Below are 19,377 nucleotides of genomic sequence, written 5' to 3'. Positions count from 1 at the left end.
TGTGTGTATATATATATATATATACATATATACATACATATATATATATATATATATATATAGAGAGAGAGAGAGAGAGAGAGAGAGAGACAGAGCATGAGCAAGGGAGGGGCAAAGAGAGAGGGAGACACAGAATCCAAAGCAGGCTCCAGGCTCTGAGCTGTCAGCACAGAGCCCGACCTGGAGCTCAAACTCACAAACTGTGAGATCATGACATGAGCCGAAACTTAACCGACTGAGCCACCCAGGCACCCCTTCCCTGGCTCCCTTTCTAATGTGCCACTACAGAATGGTCAGAGGATTCTTGCCACTAAATTGTGTTTGAGCTTCCGACAGCGACCAGTTGTGGTGGTTTAGGCAATGTAGAATGGCCTCAGCCCAGGTAATTAAACCAGAACTGAACATCGGTGATGAATCCCCAAAAGGCATCCCTTATCAGTGGCTCCCCACGACACGTGAAAAAAAGTTCAGGCTCTTCGGTGTGGCATTCAAGTCTCTCTCCCTGTCTCTGTCTCTCTGATCATTAGCCAATGTCATGAGCAGCCTTATGGAGAGGCCCATGTAGTGGGAAACGTAGGCCGCCAGCCCCTATTCACATGAGAGTGTGGGCGCAGGTTCGCCCACCCAGTCAAACCTTCAGGTGATGGAAGCCCCTGCTGACATCTTATCTGTAATCTCTTGAGAGAGAGAACCTCCAGCTAGAAGCCCCCAGCTCAGCCCCTCCTGGATTCCTGACCCTCAGAAACTGTGAGATAACATGCTTCAAACCTCTAAGTTTTGGGGTACTTTGTTAAGGTGTGCTCAGGAAAAGGATAAATGTACTCTTCTGAAAATGGGTCCGGGAGGGTTTTGAGTGATTTTTCAGCAGTTTGGAAGGAGAGGTCTGCAGAGTGCTGAAAGCCTGCGTCTCATCCTGACTCTTCTGCCTGCTCAGTGAGTGGCCTTGAAAATGTCTTCTCTCCTGTTTGAGCCTCAGTTTCCTCACTTGTAAATAGAGAGGGAGAGCTAGTTCCGGGCTTCATTCTAAAACCCTTACATACATGCAGCACTTGATAGTTTGTAAAATGTTTTTATATATTATGGTCAGGACCTGGAGATGATGAAGAATAGTTCCCAAAACTTGAAAACAAGGGAAATGAGAATGGCTTTTGGAAGTTAAACTTCAAAATAGGCACATGTGGATTAGGACAGAGACATACAAACTTACCTTAAAGCAATGTTTAGGAGCAAACTGACTGGCTGGATATGAAGCAAAAATACAATTTCCTTCTTCTTATCAGTGAATGATGGGAAATACCACGAATGCTCATTTTTCTAATGCATGAAAAGCTCTTAGAAGAGTTCCTGGAATATCGTAAGAACTTAAGAGGTGTTACTCATTATTATTTTTATGTATAACCAAGGGAAACATAGTCAACTCATAACTGGGTTATTAAAAGATATCAAGATTTGATATTCATAAAGAAAGGAGCACATTACCAGAGTTTATTAAGAATTCTAACTTGGTGTCCTAATAAGAAGTCAGAATGCTACACACAAGGCTGGGCAGCACAGCAAATTTAGAGCCACGCGCAGACATCAGAGAGTCAAGATGCGCGTGAGATACTCAGGAAGCTTTGTTATAAGGGCACCATCAGAGCTTTCATGAGTTGGGTGTGACTTTCAATCACTGCTGTTCTTGAATTAATTAAAGCAATTTGTAAAATTATATATAGTTCTTGTTCCTATTGATACTTTTTGGAGTAATTGCTGCATTGTTATAATTTGAATATTATTTTGTTCCTCTCTGATTGATCACAATGTTCTTTATCTACCAGGAAACAGAATGGGGTAAGGTGGGTGATTTCTTGGGACTTTTGCTCTATATAATGAGCATTGACTTCATGGCCCTCTTGGACCCGGCTTGATTATTATGTGATTGAATAAATGAACCTAGTTAAAGCGGTAATGTACAAATCGGCCGTAAGCTGGCAATGGAAACCATTGGGAATAGGGGAATCACAAGGACTCATGCTGTCAGTGCCCATCCAAAGCTCTCCAGTGACAAGAGAGCCTTGGTCAATAATCCCAGTAGAAAGAGTATATCTAATATGAAAATGCACACAGGGGATTGCATCTAATAGAATATCCCTGTTCTCTTGGCAAATTCATCCTTGATTTTGAAGGGATAAGTCATACCCTATCAGCACTGTGACATTAAATATTTGATTCTTCTTACTAACCCCTTTTCCCTGATTCCATACTCAAGTGAAATTCTAATTATGCCATGACTTTTCATATAGGTCTATAGGACTTTGGGCATTTAGAGTTTAAATATTCTGATCAGTATCTCCAGATAATGAACTTTCCATGTTTATATCCTTGTCCAAAGTCAATATTGTCATTCTCTTTGATATGACCTTAGCCTTCTAACTGGTCTCCTAGGTTCCACTCTTGCCATTGTTGCATTGTCCTCAAAAAAGATGATTTCTCTATGTACATTTATTAAAACATTATCTCATATGACCTTTTCAGTGAATGTAAATGGTTTTGTTATCCCTATAAACAGATGAAGAAATTGAGACTCATATCGTGAATGACTATAACAATTAGTAAGTTGTAGGACTGGGACTCAAACTTGAGGCTTGTATATTATTATTGATTCCTGATCACCTATTACATGTGAGTGGTTTGTCCGAAAGAAATAGTCCCAGGACAGGAACACACTGCATCTTTATTCTAGGCTTCCTAGAGCTCTGTAAGGTGGATAGTTTGCAGCTGAGAACACTGAGGCCAGAGAAGTTAGGCAAATTGCCCAAATTCATGTAGCAGGCAACAGAGTCTGGATTCAGACAGTACATTTTGGAAGAGTTTATTATTCCTTTACTTTTTGCTTCATATATTTTTACTTTTAAGAACTATTCTAAACATTTCCATTTACAACCATGGTTACAATTTTTAAAAATTTCATGTTGAGGGGCACCTGGGTGGCTCAGTCGGTTAAGCACCAACTTCAACTCAGGTCATGATCTCACAGTTTGTGAGTTTGAGCCCCAAGTCAGGCTCCGTGCTGACAGCTTGGAGCCTGGATCCTGTTTTCAGATTTTGTGTCTTCCTCTCTCTTTCTCTCTGCTCCTCTCCTGCTTGTGCTCTGTCTCTGTCTCCCTCTCTCAAAATTACAATAAAAAACATTAAAATAATTTTTTTAATTTCATGTTGAACTAAGTTTTAAAGCTAGAATTTTATTTTTCTTAGAATTCATGTGTATGTGAGCATGTATGTGTTTTCTACTGTTGCCACGACAGATTGCCACAAAGTTAGTGACTTAAACAACACAAATTTATTATTTTAGAGCTATATAGATCAGAAGTCCAATGCCAGTCTCACTGATCTAAAATCAAGGTGTGGGCAAAGCTGTATTTCTTTCTGGAGGCTCTAGAGAGAAAATTGTGTCCTTGTCTTTTCCAGTTTCTAGAGATCACTCGCATTCCTTGGCCTGTGGCCTCTTCTTCCTTTTCTTCTCCAAACAGGCCGAGTCCTTCTTACACTGCCATCTCTCTAGCTTTCTGCAGCCAGGAACGAGTCCTGCTTTTAAGGATTCATGTGAATAGATTAGACACATTTGAATAATCCAGTATAATCTTCCCATCTTAAGATTCTTGACCTTAGCCACATCTGCAAAGTCCCTTTAGCCACGTAGAGATTATAGGATATGGTTGTATTTGGGGGCCATTATTCTACTTTCACTGTATATATGATAGTAATATATAATATATATATTATATACATATGAATTTTATATGATTGCAGATTTATATTATACATTATGAAAGTATTACATATCCGTGCATTTTAAAATTTCTGCATATGTATATTGAATGCATATATATGTACATGTATGTATATATACACATATGATACAGTGAAATACCTATGACACCTTTTCCCAGTTCCTTGTCACAGAGTCTTATTTCTCTACCCTTGGCTCCACACTCAGTGGCTTGGATGGAATGGGCTGTTTCCATATCTTCATTTTCTTGCTTGATTCTACCTGTATTGAAGTGATTATAGCAGTCAGATAGGCCAAATTTGTAAGTATTAATAAACAACCCTCACCCACAGTGGCTTAAAACTATAAGGGCTTAATTTCCTTCATATTGTGTGTTAATCGTGGGGCGACTGAGGGGGCTCTGCTTCGTGCTGTCCCTACTCAGGGACCCCAGTGGAGGGAAAATCCAGCTCCAAGATCCACAAGAGCTAAGACAGGGAAGAGACAGTGTTGGATTGTGCTCTCATTCCTGAAGCCTCACTCCCAGTCGCATTTCATTGACCAAAACAAATTGGTTGGCCACATCCAAGTTCCACAGTGCCCCAGATATTTATGGGCAGTCCCAGTGATTCCCCTTAAAATACATGAACATCTTTAAATAAAGTCCACATCCTTTAAAATAGAACTACAGGCTTCATCATGAAAAATCAGTCCCCTGCTTTACTGCAGAAGGCTACTCCCAAGTGGCAGCCACTTTAAATTATTCTAGTGTTTTCTTCTAGAGTTTACCTCCAAGTTTCTAAATAACACAAGGATAGTTCTATTCCCTAATTTTTCCATTTTAGCTGCCATCTTTTAATTCCTACTAGGGAAAATTGGACTTACCTCTCTTCTGCACAGAGTGTTTATAACATCATGACCCTATAAACAGCACATATAGCTGAGCTATGTAGCATACTATGGTTTCATGTTCTTTCTTGTGCAATTTTTTATAAAGTGAGTAAATGCCTCTTTTTTCCCCCCAGCAATTTAGGTCTCTGTGTCCTTATTCTTAATTTTCCCCCAAGCTCTCCTGACCGAGCTATAAAACTCCTCTCAAAACATCCAGACACACTGAGTTCTTCAGTAGTTCCATTCTGTTCTCTCTCCTCAGTCCTCCTGTTCCAACTTGGACAAATCACTTTCTAGATCTGTTTACATCTATGGGCTCTGTTTCAAGCTTTCTTGAAAGCTTCAGTTTACCAATCAAAGAGAAAGAAAGACAGGAGGACTTCTGAGGTCCTTAATTCCTGTTCTAGAATTTTGATACAGGGATGAAGCATCAGGAGAAGTCCAAGGAAGTTCCAAGGATAGGCTCTGCACCATGCCCTCATGCCCTTTGGCCAAGGCTGCCTGTGCACACCAGCTTGCCACTGAGGTCTAGTTCTCTGGGTCCAGCTCAGGTTCAGACCCCTTACTTTGACTTCTCATCTGTGCTGCTTTCATAATCTTGGCCATCCTCTCATCTCCACTGTCCTAGAACCAGTAATAAAGGAAGAGAGGAAAAGTTCAGCCATTTTTTGGGGTGGGCAGAGGTGGGGGGGATTCCTAAATTCCTGAGCTCCAGCCCGAGAAGCATCTCCATACTTCTTACCACTCCTTGGTCCCATTAGAAGCAAAATTATTAGACTTTACTCAAAGAGTGGGAAATCCAAGTCATAGAGGAAAACAGTGTGAAAGTTAAAATCTTGTTATGCTCTTATCCAGGAACTGATTGAATTTCTGAAAGCCCTCAAGGAGCTCCTGCTGGCAGCTGGGACTGAGGGTTCAAAGCAGAGAAACAGAGCATGTGGGGAAATGCTTTTACTTCATGATTTTCTTCCCACACCTGGCGATGAAATGAAATATGCAAGGGGGGGGGAGTGGGGTGGGATTACAAATATTGCAATAATGATGGTAATGCTTTCATACCTGGTGTGGGGATGCAATTTGGTTTGGTTGTAGAAGGATGAGGCAGGGAGGGTGATGAGGATTCTGAGAGGCTGATGAAGCCCGGGGTGTGGTTCTGTGTGCAGAGTTTGCTCAGAAACCTGAGCAGTCTCTGCCTGCTTAGTCTGCCATCAAGGAAATTATCCTATCTTTTTTTTTTCTCATTTTATGTTATGTGTAGCACAACTGGAGATTAGAAGAGAAAGGATGTTCCTGGGGCTTTCTTTGAAAACAACAGCCCCACGCCAATGACAGGGGAAGGATTGATGCTACAAATTACCAACTAGTAAATGGAAATTAATACTGTAATTAGCAAGATAGGAAAATCCATCTTATTGTAAATAGTGATACTTATAGACTGTGATATTCCCCCTGGGAGCACCAGGTTATTCAAGAGGAATAAATCAAGAACCACGCTTAGGCCCATGAAGAATACCAGAAATATTCAGAGCAGACATACATCTACAACTGACAATGTTTTCACCGGGTTGTAAAACAGTGGATACAGTCAATTTTTAAAAAGATACACATTTGTGATTTTTGACACTTCTTAGATGGAAAGTGTTTTCAGATTGGCTTTTGAATATCAGCATTGTCACCTAAACAGCTTTCTAGCAAACAGACTGAAGTCATTGGATAAAAAGATTAGTTTCACAAAAAAATGAGGAGATGAATACTGCATTTCAAATAAAAGCACAGGTCTCCAAGGATGAAATATAAACACTTGATAAACCTGCAGCTCTGATAAAAATCTATATAATGGCCTTATGTGTCTATAGCTATTTAAAATGTGGAACCTGTTTTCACATCCATTAACTCATTTGATTCCCAATAGTGTGTGTGTGTGTGTGTGTGTGTGTGTGTGTGTGTGTGTGTGTAGATAAATGAGAGGGAATGTAAAACAAAATGATCCTCACATTATAGATGAGGAAGTGGACCCCAGAAAGATTCAAGCTCACACTGTCTCCCAGGCATTAACAGACTGTGTGTATTTAATGCTAGCCACCCTGAATTGGAGTTAAAATGCAGCCATACTTCTCTAGGCAGCCAAAATGGGGATGGCATTCTAGCCACAGGAGCGTTGTGAATTCAAGTTTATGAGTCCAAGAATGAATCAATCCAAGGTGGTTAGGAAAACTGCCCTAACTCCCCTTCCCCACCCTCATGATTATGGATTTGAAGAATTTCATCCTATTGGTCCCCATTATTACACCCATATTTGACAAATTGCTTAGGGATCTGTTAGTTATAGTGTATCACACCTGGCCTTGAATCAGGGCTCTTCATGTATGTATGTCTTCCCTTCTGGACCATGGGAGCCCACAGACCAATATCCAGGTCTTTAATACATACCCATCCCGGTGCCAATGCTTCATAAGCATGTGTGAGGTTGAAATAAATCACGGGAACAGACACTTTGTAACACCACCAATTGGGTCATAATGTAGGCTTGTGGACTAGAAGACACAGTCTCATCCACTTGGAGGGATAGATGTGTCAGATGCTCCTTTTTAGAACATGTGACCCAGTTCTTATTCTTTTGCATAGTTTGATCCCATTTCTTGGGGTGAAATCAATTATAGGTGACCCCCTACTTTCATACAGATTGATAATGTGTCTGGAAGTCAAGTAACAAACTCACATTCAAAAAAAGGGTGGTTTCCATACTTCCATTTCCCAAAACTTTAAATCCCCAAGCAGGAATGCCAGCCCTGTGGCAGGTTTGGAAGAACCCTGCAAATCTCTATATGTGATGGTCCATATGATGTTGTAACCCGCCCCCCCCCCCCGCCCATCTCCTGGCTCATACCTCAGGCCCCCATCCCCAGCCTGGCTCTCATGGAAGGCAGGACAGAATTCAAGATGCTGGAATGTTAGGGGTTGGTGCACAAACTTTAGGAGCATCCATAGAGAAAAACCTTTGCAAAAGAAAGAAAAGGCAGCACGTAATAATTCCTACTTTGTGGAAAAGAGGGGTAGGTAGATCAAAATAAACATATATGTAAGTATGGACAAAAGAGAGGAAGGAGAACAACCAAAAGATTTTAAATGGCTTTTTCTAGCTGGTTGGATTATGATTTGAGGTTTTTCCTTTTCTATATTTGTATTGTATCAATGTAGTCATTTTTTAACATCTATAAGTTCTTTTAAATTTATTTTTTATCTACTTGCAAGACATTAAAAACATTACTCTTAAGGCTAAAATCATCCTGGATCATCATCCTCAAATTCCCAAAGGTAATCACATAACGTGGGCATGCAACTTTCTAGATTTTTTCAACATATTTACATATACATATATATGCACGTAAATATACACAGTATTGTTTCATTTCTACAGAGATGGCATACAATACACAGCCTGCAGTTTTCTACCCACGTCAGTTACAGGTAAATCTACCTCAGTAAAAAAGGAAAAAAGCATAATATTCCATCAAGTGGAGAGACTTGCAGTTTATTTAGCTCAGTGGTTCTGAACTGGGATCAGGCGAGGAGCTATACCACGAAATCAGTGCCCAGGCCCCACCTGTAGTAATTCTGATGCAGTGTTTTTGTTTCCCCTCCCCCACCCCAGGTGATTTTCATGTTTTGCTGTTACATTAGCACCACATTGTACAACCTTGCACATATGTGTGGGTGTTACTCCAGGAAGACTCAAAAAAAAAAATGCACTTATGCTACGATACCAATTTACACTCCCACCAAAAGTATGTGAAAATACCCCACATACTTCCCTAGCTTGGATATACTACCTAATTTAACAATGTAAAAATTTTTGCTGCTTTGGTGGATTCAAACAAATAGTATGCTAATTATTTTCATTTCACTGATTATTTGTAAGATTTTTACCTTTTCATACGTATAGCAAAGGATCAAGAGCACGCAAGGTACCCAGGTTTGTATTACAGCTCTGCTGCTTATGAGCTATGTGACTTTAGGCCAGTTGCTTAACCTTTCTGTGCCTCAGTTTTCTCATTTGTAAGGTGGAGAAAATAACAGCAGCCACTTCGTAGGTTTGATGTAAGAATTAAACGATTATAGAGGTAGGGTTTTAGACCAGTGTCTGGTACAGAGGAAGCATGCAATCGATGTTACTTTTTCCCTGTGACCGTTTGTCCTTCTTTAGCATTACTGCTTTATCAGGAAACAGTTTTTAACTATGGGCTTATTCAGAGAAAACTATTCAGGCAGGCCTCAACTCTCTCACCATTGGAGACCTTACATACTTTGTTCCTACTCTCAGTAGTACGAATGGCAACTCTTACCTATTTGAAGACAAAGGAGGTAAAACGTTCTTTAGGGGCCCTTAACAGGTGAGAGATGATGGGAGGCCCTCACTTCAGATCGGGAGGTAGTATACGCTTGTCGTTATCACCAGTCTGAAAAGACTGACAGAAAGACGCTAGAGAGCATCCAGGAGACACTTATTTTATTTTATTTTATTTTATTTTATTTTATTTTACTTTATTTTATTTCAATATATGAAATTTATAGTCAAATTGGTTTCCATACAACACCCAGTGCTCATCCCAAAAGGTGCCCTCCTCAATACCCATCACCCACCCTCCCCTCCCTCCCACCCCCCATCAACCCTCAGTTTGTTCTCAGTTTTTAACAGTCTCTTATGCTTTGGCTCTCTTCCACTCTAACCTCTTTTTTTTTCCTTCCCCTCCCCCATGGGTTTCTGTTAAGTTTCTCATGATCCACATAAGAGTGAAAACATATGGTATCCGTCTTTCTCTGTATGGCTTATTTCACTTAGCATCACACTCTCCAGTTCCATCCATGTTGCTACAAAGGGCCATATTTCATTCTTTCTCATTGCCACGTAGTACTCCATTGTGTACATAAACCACAATTTCTTTATCCATTCATCAGTTGATGGCCATTTAGGCTCTTTCCATAATTTGACTATTGTTGAGAGTGCTGCTATAAACATTGGGGTACAAGTGCCCCTATGCATCAGCACTCCTGTATCCCTTGGGTAAATTCCTAGCAGTGCTATTGCTGGATCATAGGGTAGGTCTATTTTTAATTTTCTGAGGAACCTCCACACTGTTTTCCAGAGTGCCTGCACCAATTTGCATTCCCACCAACAGTGCAAGAGGGTTCCCGTTTCTCCACACCCTCTCCAGCATCTATAGTCCAGGAGACACTATTTTATAGATGAGTACAATGAGTCCCAAGAATGAAAGTAATTAAATAAGCTCCCACAATCATTCAGGGACAGAATCAGACTAGGGCTTAGTGTTCTGGAGCCTCAGGAAGCTTTGTGCTGGCCTTCTCTATTGCTCATGGGGCCCAGGTGAGTGTTTGGGAGGGCAGGTTCTAATATTAGTATCTTCATGAGAAATAAGCTGCAAAAAACTTTAATTTCACAAAATTACGATTTGCTATTATAGATATAATAAGACTACAGTAATATTTTTAAATTGCAATACTACCGGTTTCTTAGCCTTAGGACAAGTTCCTAAGTAATACATCACCTCGGAAATGTTTTCATGCCACAAGATAATTCTTTTAAGTCAAAGGCCCAACATATCCATCCATTCAATTCAACATATTTGTATAAAAACATACTGCAAATATGGAGAAGTATTATGATTTAAATAACTGACAAATATTTGCAGTCCCAATGTGATTTTTTAAATCTCATTCTGGGACGCCTTGGTGGCTCAGTCAGTTTAGCATCCGACTTCGGCTCAGGTCATGATCTAGCGGCTTGTGGGTTCCAGCCCCATATCTGACTCTGTGCTAACAACTCAGAACCGGGATCCTGCTTCAGATTCTATCTCAGTCTCTCTCTACCCCCTCCTCATGCTCGCTCGCTCTCTCTCTCTCTCTCTCTCTTCCAATCTCTCTCTCTCTGTCTTAAATATAAATAAACATTAAAAAAATTTTTTAATCTCACTCTGACTCAAGAATGAGAGGGGTTTGAGAAGCTTTAACCCTCAAAAAAAATTCAAAAAAATTTCCAGATGACTATGAAACCAATTAGTTTTATAAAATGTTAGTCTTTAGCAAGGAATTATTTATCTCTGGTTTTCAAGGAACGAAAGATAAGAACCTAATGAGAAATATGAGACATATTATTTTATTTAATATGACTAATTATGTGAAATATTGATGAACTTTGACCCAGAATGGGTTTTTTTGCTAATACCTAAAGCAGGTAAAAACAATGTTTATCTGTTATTTTCTCTCCTGAAGTTAAGCCTTCAATTAATGTATGCTAAAGTCATCAAGGGATTCAACAGGCTTAGGGAGAAATGTTAACAAGAAGCTGACCAGTCTGGATGCTAATATAAGGCAATGAGGTCTCAGGGGCATCATCTTGGAGCACACCATCCCAAGACCTAATTTGCATTCACCAGGGGTGGGGGAAACAGTGCTGGCTTAAGTCCTTTGCATTTCATTTCTGGGACTTGAGATTTCACATCTTCAGTTAGTAATGATTTACAATGCTGAGTTAATTCTGCTACTCATTTGCAGGAGAAACCAAGGGGAAAGGCCAAGTGACTTATATAAAATAAAGTAGAAATGCAGTGACCTGAAATTCAGATTTTCAGGTGGTATCAAAATGATCCCTAAGGTAAATAAACATATAGCACTGTAGAGTTACTATCTTACTTATTTCTAAATTCTCTAGTGCTGTGTAACAAATTACCCCCAAACTTAGTGGCTTAAAACAATAAACATTTATTATCTCACATTGTCTGTGGATCAGGAACTCAGGAGAGGCTTAGCTGGGCGGTTCCAAATTCGTGTCTCTCCTGGAGTTGCTGTCAAGATTGACTAGAGTTGCCATCATCCTAAGTATGACTTGGGCTGGAAGATCTGCTTTCAAGGTGGCTGACTCATCTGGATGGCAGATTGGTGCTGGCAAGAGGCCTCAGTTCCTTGCTACGGAGACCACTCCATAACACTGCTGGAGTGTTTCACAGTGTGGCGGTGGCTTCCCTGGAGCAAGTGACACAAGAGAGAACAAGGCAAAGTCACGATGGGACCCAGCCTCAGCAGACATACCACGATCATCACACTCGCAGTGTGCAAGGGGACTTTGCAGGGCATGGACACTGGCCACTGAGGATTACTGAGGGCCACCTTTGAGGCTGCCCACCATAACTTCATTAGGAACCTGTGAGTACACAGAAGAAGCACAGATATTCTGTTTCAAAGATGAAAAAACTTTTTCATCCCCGAGAACATAGGTTACATTTCCAAAGAGGCAAGACTGGGGGCATGAGCCCAGGTCCTCTGAGGCAGCTTGACAGTCCACACCTCACCAAATGGAGCCCCGCAGGGCTCAGTGCAGCATAAATTCACTCCCCTCTGCAGCATCTCCTAACTTCATAAGAAAAGTTCAACAGAGAAGGTGGGTATATGTAGGCTAGAATGCAAGCTCAGGCATACTTAGGGGCCCCCAAATATTTGAGGGTCTCACATCTGGTTCCTATGCCCCAGGGCCCCACTTCCTATATGCCAGTAAGTAGGTAAGTAGGTTTTCTCTTCTTCGTGCTCCATGAAGATATTCCCTTTATTTCCAGTGCATTTTAAACATTTTAAATATTTTGTCAACCTTCCCATGTATTCAAGGAAGGGAAGGATTTTATGTGTGCTTACTCCACCATCCTGACAAGAAGAGCACTATTTGACCTCTCTGTTTCCTCATTTTTAAAAATAGAAACAAAAATTGCATCTATAGGATTGTTGTGATGTCAAGTGAGATGACTCATGGAAGGTGCCAGGCATGTAGGTCATGCACAGTAAATATGTAAGTAGTGATGGAGCATTTGATTTATAGAGCAAAGCATTAATAATCCATATTACCAGACACTTTACTCTCCTTGCGCCTCAGTTTCTTCCTCTGTAAAATGAGTGAGTTGGACAAGATCAGGGATGGGAAACAGGTTTCCATACACCAACTCTGTCATGAAAAAACTGCTAGGGCGTCTTGCAAAGAATTCTGGGAGTAAGCATCAAGTTGCAGGAATGATACCATCATAGGTTAGTGATGTCTGCTGAGGTCTGGGAGCAGCAGGTGGTGACACTCATACATTTCTTTGCTATCCCTGGACTAGATCATCAATTAGATCTCTTCAGCCTTAGGGGTATAAGATTCCATAACCCATTGTCACCTTCTCCCATACAGGAGCAATGTTCAGAAACTAGTCTTTGGATTCTCTAGACTTTTCTATGACCAGCTCAGTCATCATCAGTGTGCCTTTACAAGGTTTTATTCTCTTTTGTAAATAGGCAGCTGGTTACTTAATTGAATTCACCAAGTTGTTTTCAAAACAACCAGGAGTATGACCAAATTCAGCCCTGTCTTCAAACTAGTTTTGTATGTCTCTGTGAGTCGCTACATGACGATATATGTTATTTTAAACTCTCCTTATTTTTAATGATATAAACAATGAAAGCCCAAGTAAGAGAAAGGAGCTAACACATTTATTCCCATTCTGCCATCTGTTTAAAGCTGCTGATGTAATTCCAGCTTGAAATTGCATTAGCGCTTGCCTCCTGGACTTCTTCCTTATTTCCTTTTGTGTTTCAGGCCTTCTGTACTTAAGAGAAAGCTCTGCCTCTAGGATGTTGGTCAATTAATGCGAAGCTACAGTCTAGCCCTGGCCATTTTCAAACTGGTCTCCGATTTGAATTTCCTTCACGATCAGCTAGAATGACTGTTACTGGAGTGTTATTTGCTTAAATGTATTTGGTATTTAAGGTTTGATTAGTGATGTTTTCAGCAATATCATCAACAATCAGCAGATTTGTTTACACTGCAGAGGATGGCAGAGATTAAGGGTTGTGGTCGTGCATACGCAATCATCACATATTGTTTTTTTTTTACTTTTATCTCTTGGATTATGCCTCAGAATTCAATTTCAATTTTTTTTTTTAATGCAGCTGCTTTATACTAGTTTGAATAATGTTGCGGTAGAGGGTTTTGTTAAATAGTGTGATGGTGTGTGTGTGTGTGTGTGTGTGTGTGTGTGTGTGTATGTGTCTTTTATGAGGCTGGATCCCATTTAAAATTATATTTTGGGTGGGTGACCAGAGTGTAGTTTCTTTGCTTGGATATAGGGTAGGGGCATGGGTTAAACCCATTTTCTTTTCATTTTCAAGTATCCACCTATGGGGACTTGACCTTGGGTGGGGTTGATGAAGAATGTGAAGGCACAGAGAACACACCTGGGTGGCTTTCTTTACTTTTCTGAGTTCTGATTTTCCCACCTGGGATGATACTAGCTGATTTTAATGTCTTTCTCCTCTAAACAATTCTATTGATCTCTGAAACATGCACTTTCCCTTTTCCTGACATTACTGTAGCAGGGGGCACTGCTTTGGGTGCATGGAATTGAATCTTATGTCAGAAAATGTCATCAGAATAATACAATGTTGCACTGGAAGTGACCTTAAAGACTTTCCCCGAAACTTTTCCAGACTCTCTGTCATACCCATCCCCAGCACCTAAGGGTAGGACCAATAAAGAGGAGTATGTTCACTGGGTACCAAGAACACAACTCAGCTTCAGCAAACTGATCTAGAGTTATCACCTGCTACTCAGAACCATGACTCTGAACATGGTCCATTGCTGTGGCTCAGAACCATTTGAGGATTATTTTTTTTAATATTTGACGTCTGGATCCAACTTGCCAAATCAGAATTTTGGCGTGCAGGGCACCGGGTATTCAGATATTACAAACCCCCCTGGCTGATTCTGAGCTGCAGTTAAGGTGAAGAACCTCTATTCCAGAGAAGCATATCATTGAGATGGAGTGGAGAGATCAGAAAAATACCTGATTAGGAAATCCAGACACCAGGTTTTGAGCCATCACCCAAGTACTAAGGGAACACAGAAGGATGGGGGAGAACTAACATGGCCAGGGAAAATTAGGGGAGCCTCACAAAGGACATGACATTTGAGTTAGATCTTGAAGAATGAGTAGGGATTTTCCTTTTGGAGAAGAAAGAATGGTGGAGAAAATGAAGCCATTGAAATGTGTCACAAAGAATGTGTACCAAAAAAAAAAAAGAAGAGTTAAAGGCACATTTTTTGAGTGTCTACTCATTTCTTCCAGAGATTCTTGCAAGGTGCTAGAACCAGACAGACATGGCTTCTCCTCTCGTGGGGAGGTTCTCTCACATGGAGAAGGGGAATATCAGGAGTTGGGTCTGTAAAGATAACCTGCATCACTTTATGACAAGTCATGACTCCCCAGGTGACAAATTTGGAATTGACTCTGTAGGACATTGTTCACAAGTATAAGGTCATAACACACTGGTTTGTTGCAATCAGTTGTGATAGGCTATGAGTAATGCATGAACAATGGCCATTAAACATGCAGGGGAGAAGAAGGGTTGAGAAGGCAGATTTTGGATGTTGGTATACAGTCCCAACTCTGTCACTGACCAACCACAGCCACCTATTGTCCCCTGGACAAATTATTAAATGTTCATTGCCAATAATAAGGGTGCCTACCCAATAAGGTTATTAGGAGGATTAAATGTTAGTATTTGTAGGGGCGCCTGGGTGGCGCAGTCGGTTAAGCGTCCGACTTCAGCCAGGTCACGATCTCGTGGTGAGTTCAAGCCCCGCGTCGGGCTCTGGGCTGATGGCTCAGAGCCTGGAGCCTGTTTCCGATTCTGTGTCTCCCCCTCTCTCTGTCCCTCCCCCGTTCATGCTCTGTCTCTCTCTGTCCCAAAAATAAATAAACGTTAAAAAAAAAATAAAAAATAAATAAATGTTAGTGTTTGTAAAACACTTGCAAGAGTACCTGGCAATATAGTTATTATTATTACTATTATTATATTATTATTTGGGTTATTTTTCCATGAACTTGAAAAGTCATATACACATGTTTGAAGAGACTCAAGCTTATGGATAGTTCATACCTACCTGCTTTATTTAATAGCAGAGGTCAAGGTGAGCCATTATCCCATAAGTTGCACATAGCTCTCGTTATGTCCTGGGCAGTAAGCGAGGCCTGCAAAGGTCCTACAATGTTAACTACTGCCACAGACTTGCCACACCACCCAAGTATGGTTGCCAAATAAAATATAGGATGCTCAGTTAAATGTAACTTTCAGATAAACAATGAATAATTTTTTACTATAAGTATGTCCCAACTATTTCATGGGACACACTTATACTAGCAAACAGTGTAATTATGGGGGAACAGCCACACTTTGGAATCAGAGTCTCTTCCAGAGAGATTGGATCTCCAGGGCCTCTCTGAAGAGTGATTCCCACAAGTCGGGCTAGGAACTTCATCCTTGAGAAATCTTCAGGGAAGTTGTTATTAGGTCCTGAAAGGCTGAGAAGGACTTCAGTGTGTATGTGTGTGTCCATATGTCTGTGCGTATCTGTGCGTGTCTATGTGTGTATGTCTGTATGTGTCTGTGTGTAAATCTGTGTGTGTGTCTGTGTGTATGTCTATGTGGGTTGGGGGGGGAGGTGCTATTCAGGAGGACATATGGTCAGAGAAGTGTTTGGGGGCCAGGAGTTCAGGAGTTTAAGAAATTAGATTGAATGAGTTACTACCTAGTTCCTGAATTAGTCATTTTGCTTCCTTTCTTAATGGATTTCATTAGAGATATTCAAGTTTCCCTGAGCATTGCCATTTTTTTAATTATAGTTTGTTTATTTGTTTGTTTGTTTATATTACATTCTTCTGTGTTCAGTTACGAAAAGGTTATAAGATGGATAGGAACAGCAAGTCAATGATTATTTAACAAGTAATAAACTGACTGCAGTCAAATGAGCTTGTCATTGGAAGCCTTATTCTGCTATCTGAAGCGAACATGGCAGAGCTCGTTTATTTAATTAGAAGCTGTTTTTACTGGAATTCTTCCAGGAGGACAGTGGGTGTATTCTGTGGTGTTTCAGGGCTCCTTAGATTTCAGAGATCTCACAGATAGAAATTAAATAAAAGGAGACAGTTAAAAATCAAACCCTGTGAACTGTTACTTTCTCCAGGAATGTCTGTTGACTTCTTCCTTCCCTGTCCGCTGCTTGGGGATGGAGACCTTTCTCCTCAGAACTGGGCAGATATAAATTACATAAAAATGTACCAAGTTCTTTTGGTGTTTTTCCCAGATTTAGAAGACACACATCTTGCCATTTCTTGATTAATTACTACATGGAAGTTGCTGAGAGGCAAGCTTGGCTCGACATAACGAAGGACTCGCATGTGATGGTGGGACACTGCCAGGCTGAGTGACGAGGATTGGGTTCTGGTCTCGAGTACAGCAGTAATTCTTTGTGGGACCTTCAGCAAGTTGTTTTCCTTCTCGGGGCTTCGATCTCCTCAGGCGTGGAATGAGAAGGGGATCTTTATGTTCCTTGTAGTGGCCCCATTCTGAAATCCTGGGACACATTGGCAAGAGGGCTGTCCAAAGAGGAATACCCAGGCAAGCCAAAGCAGCAAGGAGAGGCCTGCTGAGTGAGGAGACTGAGTGGAGCCTTACAGGAAGGACAAGTACAAATGGAAGGAGAGAACTTTACAAATGTATTCTAGACAAATAATCATAGATGCATGCAAAGTCCTACCTAGATGAAGGAGACGATGCTGGGAGATTCGTGGGATATTATTATTTTGAGAGTATTAAAGAGTTCATGAGGGCTTGGCATAGACCTTGTTTCTAGGAACAGCCAAGTAGGTTATTTAGCCAAGCCTCCCACTGAAAGCAACTAAAAATATAGATTAAAAAAAAATTTTAAAGCATAAAAGAGATAATAAAATAAGGAATTAATGGATTAAAAATAAAGGGAAAATGAAAACCTAGTGATATAAGCAAGCACAGAAACTGCTTTTGATTTGAACACCCTTGCTGGTATCTCAAAATTAAAGCTCTGTTCTGGAAGTCTAAGAGGTAAGAGGGACAGAAATTAAAGCCCAGGCCACACATAGTGAGGCATCTCCACAGAGACCCTTCCCACAACAAGCTGGGACCCCAAAGGCTTCACCGCCAGCACGAGAGTGAACACTTGACATAGCTCCCATAGAATTACAGCCTGGCTCCAGTCCTCTGGGTCCCTCTTTAGTCTCTTGCTACTCAAAATGTGATCCATGGGGCCACAACCTAAGCAGTACCAGGGAACTTATTAGAAATGCAAATTCTTGGACTTCATCCAAGACCACTTATATCAGAATCTATACTTTCACAAGATCCTTCATAGAAGCCAACCCAAATCCTCTCAAAAGGAAGGTACTTTCATTTTAGACCTCAAATTATTCCTGAAAATAGTTTTTCTAATATAACACCCAGTAAAAAGTCAAGAAAAACAAGTCACAAAAGAAAATTAGGCTCTACAAGGGGTTCAGAAACAGCAATGGAAACAGAGCAACAGGGATTTCACTGGTAGAATTATCAGAAGCAATCTATAACATAATAATTTATATTCACAACAGCTACATGTGAAAAGGATTGTAAACATTTTTAAAAACTTGAAGATGTCTTCAATGAATAGGAAACTATAAAAAGTTTGTAGCAGATTTTTAAAAAACCATAGAACTTCTAGACATTAGTGTTTGGCATGTTTCCTGAAGCTCATCCATTTGTGGGTGACTGGTTTAGGGTAGTGAACTACCAGTCATTGAAGGTGTGTGCACAAGGCTAGACAACTAGTTATAAAGATCATTGAAAAGGAGGGGTACCGGGGTGGCTTAGTCAGTTGGGTATCTGACTTTGGCTCAGGTTATGATCTTGTGGTTCATGAGTTTGAGCCCCGCGTCAGCCTCTGTGCTGACAGAACAGAGCCTGGAGCCTGCTTCACATTCTGTGTCTCCCTCTCTCTGTGCCCCTCCCCTGCTCATGCTGTCTCTCTCCCTCTCTCAAAAATAAATAAACATTTAGGGGCGCCTGGGTGGCGCAGTCGGTTAAGCGTCCAACTTCAGCCAGGTCACGATCTCGTGGTCCAGGAGTTCGAGCCCCGCGTCAGGCTCTGGGCTGATGGCTCAGAGCCTGGAGCCTGTTTCTGATTCTGTGTCTCCCTCTCTCTCTGCCCCTCCCCCATTCATGCTGTGTCTCTCTCTGTCCCAAAAAATAAAAAATAAAAATGTTGAATAAATAAATAAATAAACATTTAAAATTTTTTAATAAAAAAAAAGATCATTGAAAAGGGGAGTCTAGAACTGGCTAAGGATTAGCCTGGTCGTCCTCACTTCCTTCTAGTTTAGATGCCATACGATGTTTTCCTAAGAATGGGACACCCTCCAACTGGCTAGAGCCTGTGGAATCCTTTATAGCTTGACTTCTCCTGGTGTAGTCTTGAGAATCCTGATGAAGGTTGCCAGATCATTCATTGGAGTAAATAACATCACAACTATATAATACTTTCAGAGAGTTAGAGACCATCTGCAGAAACCCCAGATGAAATAGAGGGATCCTATCTGGGAGACATATGGATCAGGGGCCATGGATCTAGAAGTTTATGAACTGTGATCCAGACTGATTATTTGCACACTTCTGTATGAGTCTTCACAAGACCTCCTCTTTTAAACATTCTCAGAACTTCATAATCTTCAAAATTAAAAAGAGAAACACTAGAGTACTTCTTTGGACCCTCTGACCTTCTTGGTTCTGTTTATCCCTTCCCCTTGTTCTACTCCATCAAACTCTCCAAAAGGGAGGTTTGTATCCATGTTTTCTGT

This window comes from Felis catus, chromosome D4 (genome assembly GCF_018350175.1).
Source record: "Felis catus isolate Fca126 chromosome D4, F.catus_Fca126_mat1.0, whole genome shotgun sequence".
In the NCBI taxonomy this organism is placed as follows: domain Eukaryota; kingdom Metazoa; phylum Chordata; class Mammalia; order Carnivora; family Felidae; genus Felis; species Felis catus.
This window is presented reverse-complemented; position numbering follows the sequence as displayed.